General features: G+C 40.4%; 1 long non-coding RNA gene across 1 annotated transcript in view; it reads right to left on the reverse strand.

Annotated features, from left to right (window-relative positions):
• LOC102244516 overlaps positions 1–2561 on the reverse strand; it is a 3127-nt gene extending 566 nt beyond the window's left edge. The window contains exons 1-2 of the long non-coding RNA XR_314686.1: positions 2459–2561; positions 816–890 (exon numbers count right to left, since the gene is read on the reverse strand). This is a non-coding gene — a long non-coding RNA (uncharacterized LOC102244516). The remainder of the gene's footprint in view (positions 1–815; positions 891–2458) is intronic.
• Positions 2562–7812: the final 5251 nt, after the last annotated feature.

Consider the following 7812-nt stretch of genomic DNA (forward strand, 5'->3'; position numbering starts at 1 on the left):
TTTCTCAAGTTTCAAGTTCTCTCTCTGCCTTTTCATCTGAGTAGGTGAAGGAGGGAGAACTGAGCCCTGGAAAGCAACATGAGCCTGTGGGGCTCTTGGCTATGACTTTACAGGAGAAGAGTAAGATGTCCCATCTTTGGATGGTGACAATAACCTCCACTGAATAACTATAATCACAATAATACTATCAACATCCAGGCCTAAGAAGTAAGAACTCCTGTACCCATTTTATAGATGTGAAAATTGAATCTCAGATAGAGTATGTGGCTTAGCCATGGTCACAGGGTTAGGGAATCGCAGAACAAAACTTGGAAGTCAAGTCTGTCTGACTTGGCGGCCAGTGTCCTAGAACAAAGCCTCTCAAACATATACTCTGCACAATATGGAAGTTAAACTGCAGATTCTGATTCAGTAGGTGGGGGATGATGCTGATCCTGCTGAGTCCAGAACCACAGTCTGAGGACCAGCCCCTAAGCACCTGTGCTAGGCCAACATGCTTAGGCGTGGCCACCACACAGCCTCATGGGCCTGAGACCTGGGGCGATGGGGGTGGGGGGCCGGTGGGGAAGGTCCAGCTCTCATTAGGGGAAGTTTGATAGGATTTGGTGCCTATGGACAGGCCCAGAGGGGTAGAGCAGGAACTCGGGGGCTGCAAATACACAGGGATTCCATGGATGCCTACGCTTGGGAAAAAGAATAAAAATATCACCATAACAGTTTCTGACCAAGAACTTGGCAGGCGAGAACTAACCAACAAGAAACCTTCTCCTTTTCTCTAAAGGTTCTGCCCTGACCCCAAAGCCCAGATTTCTTACCTTAACACTTGAGAGATGTGTGCAAACACAATCTCTTCCACTGTACGGTAAGCTCATTTCCTTTTGCAAAGTTCTCTATAAAGACAGAGCATAACCAGTTAACATTTCCCTGTATTTAAGTTAGTTCCAAGTCATCTTTAGGTTTTAAATTCTAATTTAAATACCTCCTTCCTATTTATTTTTGGTCTTATAGGAGGATGGAAGTAATTTTTAAAAATTGCTACGATCTTTTTTTGATTCTTCTGTGGTTTTTATAAGCCATATGACATTATAATATCTGACTAATTCATAGCAAAAATATCCACCTCCCAGCCCTCATAGAACACATTCCTTTTATTCCCCCACAATGTATTAAACGTATGGTCGACTCTGAATGCCAGGTCTTTTCTATTGTATATATGTGTGTGTGAAGTTTCTCTGGTCTCATTACTGGAACCATGGTGATTAACACAGTAACTGGCACATAGCAAGTGATTAATATCTGTCGAATGAATGTATAAACAACCTTAAACCAGTTTCTGCTGAACTATATAACCTGTATTGAAAGAGTATTCCTGTCTTTCAGATTATTAGGAACTTCCCTGAAGGGGGAAATGACTTCACTTAAAGCAAAAATGTGGATGTAGAATTGGCTGGTGGCATCTATTAAATTTTTTCATGAGTAGTGTTTGACCAAAGAAAGTGCAGGATCTTTAATTTTTGAGAAGATATAAAGGAAAGAGAGACTGGGAAACAGCTCTGGACTAGGAGTCAGGCAGCCAAGATTTAGCCTTGGCCCCATGCCAAACAAGCTGTGTGACTCTGGGGAATTTATTAGACTTCTCTGGGCTTTAGTAATCTTAGCAAAAAAAAAAAAAGAAAGAAAGAAAAGAAAAAGAAACAAATAACAGGGTGGAAGTAAGTGATCTCTAAGGATCTCTTTAGCACTAACAATCTGTGAGTCTACATGAACACTTAGATGAAGGTTTTGAAAATAGAAACCGGTGCCAAAAGGGAAAAGATTTGTATAGAAATATAAAATTCCCTGTCAAAGAATATCCTTGGACGAACAAAAATAGCTCTTGCTCTCTACGGAGGAGTCATAATTCCTACCTTGGGGTCATTGCAATGGTCTTTGTGAACACACTTTCCTACTTGACCAGGTTTTGTTCTTCAGAAATGTTGAGATATGTGTTGTGTCCTATCACATCCCTGGGCTCAGCCTCTGCCCATGTTTGGCTGGAAAGGTCACAGTTATAGTGGTGCATTCAATCTGCCCCCCGCCCCCCAACTCCACCGATTTCATGCACTCATTCCCCGATCAGGCTCATTTAACCATCTGACACAAAGATGGGTAATTAAACACCCTGTGGATTTCAACTCTATTCTGCAAGATATTGTCTCCCTGCATCCCAGCTCTTCTCATCCTATCCTTCAGATAAATCACCCCCGTCTCCCGGGGTGGGTGGGAAGGGGGGGCATGTCTTCCATTTGTACCTGAGCCGTAGCAGGAGATTTGGGCTCCAGAAGAAAAATACGGCAATACCAGTCAGCCCCCGTTTGCCTCTGCTCCTTCCTGCCCACCCTCTACCAGGAGCCTGTTTTTGCCAAAAGATTTTGTTTTTGCCTGTTTCCAATCCAACACACAAGCTTCCCACAGGTACCTAATGTGCCATCTGCATTTTCGTGAATATCATCTGTGCATTCAGCCTGAATCAAGGGCTTTTCTCTCAGCATCTGGAAGTTGTAGGTCTGCTGGGGGCACTGGCAGAGCAAAGCACAAGGGGAATAAAACAGCATCTGGGAAATGGGATAATCTAAGGACAGAGGCCAAGGAGCTTTGGAGTGAGCACAGGAGCAAATGCTGACTGTGATTAAAGAAATTAAGGTAGATTAATAGAAGGATCTTCTATGACCTTAACAATGTGCCGAATGCTTGTGCTGTCATTCATCTAATCATCTCAGTGACTGTGTAGTGCCTGGCATCACTGCAATAAAGTGAGTTGTAATATTTTTTGCTGGTGGAGGGTCTTGCCTTCAGTTTGTAAAAAGAACGCGAAATCTGTGAAGAGCATATAAAGCAAAGTGCAATAAAACAAGGTATGCCTGTATTGGTGTCAAGGTACAGATGGAGGAAGTGAGGCTGGGAGAGAAAATATAACATGCTCAAAGTCAAGTAACCAGTAAGTGGGTTCAAACCCAGGCTAGCTCAACTTCAACATTCATGTGTTTTTTGATTTTTAGTTTTTTGTGGTTTTTTGTTTGTTTGTTTAAAAAATCAAAGTGCTGTGGGTGGAGAAAAAAGAAAGAATGTGAGGACTCTTGGAGGAGAGGAGGGGAGACAGAAGAGGAGGGGAGAAGAAAAGAAAAAAGGAAAAGAGTGAAGGGGAGGAGCTACGCCAGTGGTTCTCAACCTTCCTAATGCCGCGACCCTTTAATACAGTTCCTCATGTTGTGGTGACCCCCAACCATAAAATTACTTTTGTTGCTACTTCATAACTGTAATTTTGCTACTGTTATGAATCATAATGTAAATATCTGATATGCAGGGTGTATTTTCATTGTTACAAATTGAACATAATTAAAGCATAGTGATTAATCACAAAAACAATATGTAATTATATATGTGTTTTCCAATGGTCTTAGGCGACCCCTGTGAAAGGGTCGTTCGACCCCCAAAGGGGTCGAGACCCACAGGTTGAGAACCGCTGAGCTAAGTGATCAAGATCTCCCAGCTACTAAGTAAGGACTTTTAGTTCCTCAATTAAGCTCATGTAACACACATTATACAAGGTAAATTATGAACACCTTACCATATAATGAACTTAGGAATCAGCCCCCTTGAAGAAATAGCTGCGTCAAGGACTGAGGCAAAGTAGGTACAAGATGAACTGGCAGCAACCTATACCAGAAAGTAAGAAAGGGCTCAGGAAAGAAAAAGTGATTGTAACATGTCACAAGGACACAGGAGGCAGTTTGGAGGGCTCCCACTGGCCAGATCTGGGACAATTTTAGCACCAAAATAATTAAGTATAGGAATATATTATAAATAACTGAAAAAATAAGAATTCTCCTTGGTCGGTGTGGCTCAGTTGTTTGGAGTGTCGTCTGGTACACCAAGAAGAAATGCATGGGGCAAGGTATGTGGGAAGGGGCACGGAGCTTCAAGTCCTCTCCAGCTGAGCATGTCCCCCAGTATCTCCACATATTCACCAACCTGCAAGCTCTCCTAACCCCATCCTCTAGGGCAGCGGTTCTCAACCTGTAGGTCGCGACCCCTTTGGGGGTCGAATGACCCTTTCACAGGGGTTGCCTAAGACCATCGGAAAACACATATATAATTACATATTGTTTTTGTGATTAGTCACTATGCTTTAATTATGTTCAATTTGTAACAATGAAATTGGGGGTCACCACAACATGAGGAACTGTATTAAAGGGTCGCGGCATTAGGAAGGTTGAGAACCACTGCTCTAGGGTTTTTAAAGAAGATTCATTACATAGGCATGGCAGGTTAAATCGCTGGCCTTTGGAGTTTGTTCAATCTCTAGCCCCTCTCTCCTCTCTGGAGGTCAGGGGGTATGGTGGGACTGAAAGTTTCAACCCTAGAATCACATGGTTGGTTCTCCAGATAATGGCCCCCCTTAATAGGTGCTTCCAAAGTCGCTCATTACCATAACAAAAGACGATTTTCTCAGTCTCAACACAAGGACAATTCCAAGGATTTCAGGAGCAATGAGCCAGGAATTGTGGATGAAGACCTAACATATATGTGAAAAATATATTTTGGTTATTCAAATGACCAAATATGCATTTTTTACAAATCACAATATTGCAAAGAGTGTGGCCTTTTTACTCTCAAAAATGTCAGTGTCTTAAAAGAACGAAAAAGGGTTGTGGAAATACATTTCAAATTAAGGAGGCTAAACAGACAAGAGAAATAAATGTAACATCTGACTCCACAATGGATCTTGTACATATAAATGACCTCATTAGGTCAACTGCCAAAACTTGAATCTGGGCAATAAAAATGTTGTACCAATGTAACTTATAAAGTTGATAATTGCATTGTGGCTATTGAAGAGAACATCCCGCTTAGAACTACACACTGAAATATTGAGGGCTAAATGGTAATGATATATGGAACTTAACCCCAAATGATTCAGCAAACAAAAATGAGAGAGAGTAAATGGAGTAAAAATGGTGAATCAAAATAAAGAGTATATGGGTATTCTCTGTATTATTAATTTTTGAAAAATTTTAAGTATTACCAAATAAAAAGCCAGAAACAAAAAATATAAACAACAACAACAAAAAACCAAACCCAATAGTGAGTCCAATCACTGGTCCTTTCACACAGATTCAGGCAGTGCCACCAAGTGGTACTAGTAGCCAATGTGTTACACTCTTCACCACCACATAAAACATTGGATTAAGCTGATGGATTAAAGCCAGTTTTATTTTAAAATCTCAGTGATGAAACAATAAGAGTTATTATATAATGTTGTATACCTGAAACATATATATAATGTTAAATGCCAATTTTACCTCAATAAAAAATAAATTATTAATTTATTAAGTCCCACCCCCTGGGTACCTGTCATTTTAATCTGTGGAGAAAAGCTTCGTGCTCCACAGAAATACGTAAGTTGTCTTGAGAAAAAGCACTTGTGTAATTGCTTGAGTGTGAGCCGGAGTAACTTTTTTTTTTTTTCAGAATTTTGTTTTAACTAGAGAGAATGACTTACAGAAAACCATGGTTATTCAGACCTGAGTATGAGGCCGAAACTTTCTCCCAAATGCATAAAATATGACTGTCACTTCAAGGAAAACCACTGACAATCTTTTTTGCTAATATATGTTTGCTACTAATGAGATTTCATATGAAAGAAAATATTAGAAAACTAGTATCCACCATCATGAGCTTGACAGTGCCCCGATGCTTAACTAGTTTTCTGAGAGATTGGTAGTGACATTGATCACTATGATTTTATATATGGTCGATGAAGTGTGTGAACATCGGGAGCGCTGCATAACTCAGCAAAACAATATTTCCAAATGACCAATGCATGAAAGTAAAAAATCACGCCTGGGTGAAAGACCCATTCAGAGTATAAGAGGTACTGATGGATTTAAAATATCTAAGCATGAAAACAGACTTTGAGTTTAAGAAACTACTTCTTGTTTAGTTTTGATATAGTATCAAAGAAGAATCTCCACAATTAACTGAAAGGCTATTAAAACACTCCTCCCTTTTCCTACTACACATCTATGTCAGGCCAGCTTTTCTTCATATAATTTAACCCAAATAAAATATCGAACTAAGTCAATAAAAAAGCAGATATAAAAATCTATCTGTCTTTGCTTGGCCAGGTGGCTCAGTTGGTTGAGTGTCTTCCCATATGCTAAACCGGTTGCGGGTTTGAAGGGTGTGGGCTCTATGAAAAGTAACCTCACAGGGTGATCTGATCATACATTCCTAACTGGGCAGGTCATGGTGGGTAGTCACACCCCAGGCATATAACTTCTTTAGAAAAAAGTTTATCTTAGGCTTAAGCAAGCCCTGTTCATGGTTTCTGGGCATCTAGGGTAACACACTTTTGAAGTAAACCTTAACTATCCTCAAGAAAGCGCATAATCTGTTAACTATACTTTAATCCAATGCCCATCTTGCTTTTTCCCACCTCCAGGTAGTCTTATTTACTGTCCCTCCTTAATTTCAAAGGCATAAAAGAAGATGGAAAACTTATTCTCAGGAGCATTTGAGATCTTGTTCCCCGGCATATGTCATCAGTGGCTCCAATAAACTTTTATAATAATTCCCTACAGGTCTGGCCATTCTTCTGTCAACAAAGGGGTCCTGCGATCATTCTGTGCTCTTGATGGGAAGGATAGTAAAACCAGGTGACTGCTCTCCTGCTAGCACAGTCGAAACCATCCTTGAAGGCCACCTCTACAAGTACTTTTATTAACCACAGCATACAGTCAAGGGCAGGCACATAACCTGAGCTTGGCCAATTGGATGTTCTCTTCTGGGATTTTAATTCTTGAAGGAAATAAAACCATGGCTAACGGTAAGGCCCATGTTCATTCATTCCCATTTGTGAAACAATCCGGAGTTGCCTGGTAGCTAAGTCTGCTTTCTCCCACCTTCCTTTCCATCCCTAGAAGTACCTTACAGCAGAGCAATGCTTTTCTTTTTATTTCCCTCCCTATTTTAGCCAGCATAGGATTCTGTTGCTCACCACCAAGAAATCTTACTGATCTATTAACTTCTGGCTTTCCCCGGAAATCACTTCTCTTTGATTTTCCTCCATGCTGCAGTTCTGCTCTTTGAACAGGGTCCTTTGTGTCCTGATTCTGAACACTTTGTTCTCTGCCTCAGGGTGATGACCAAGAGTTATAGTCAATCTTAGCAATAGGGATCCAGGCTAAAAACAACCCACACTGGCAGAAACATGGCTACTAGGACATTTCCCGTTCATTATGTTTAAATTCCCCTTTGCCTGGAAGAGCTCAGGTACTTCCTGTTTAGTCCATTAAAGCCCATTGTTTTGTTTCCAAGTTAAGTAGGTGAAAACATTGTGAGAACTAAAAGGCACTCTAAAAATAACATTATGGTTTTTGTTACCGTAATTATTCTTAAACAGTAAATGAAGAGAGTAAGGGATCTCATGGGAGAGATTAAAAAATACCAGATTTAAAATCAGAAAACCCGAATTATAATTCTATCTTTTTAACCCACCCAAGGAATGTCCTTGAGCAAGGACTGGATGATCTCATCAGTCCCTTCCAGCTTTAGAGTTATAGGATTTAAAGTTCAGCAAAGCTGCACCCACTACCATTCCATGCCTCCCTCAATAGAAATCAATGCCACCTTTTCCTCGAAGTGCTCCAGGCAGGTGACCTCACTTTTTGATGATCAATTTTCTCATCTGAAAAATGGGAATTAGGATATTAAGACAATTTTCTGTGAACCAATGAGCTACATAACACATTTAGCACAAGCCTGTAGTAG

The sequence above is a fragment of the Myotis brandtii genome, unplaced genomic scaffold (assembly GCF_000412655.1).
Source record: "Myotis brandtii unplaced genomic scaffold, ASM41265v1 scaffold931, whole genome shotgun sequence".
NCBI lineage: Eukaryota > Metazoa > Chordata > Mammalia > Chiroptera > Vespertilionidae > Myotis > Myotis brandtii.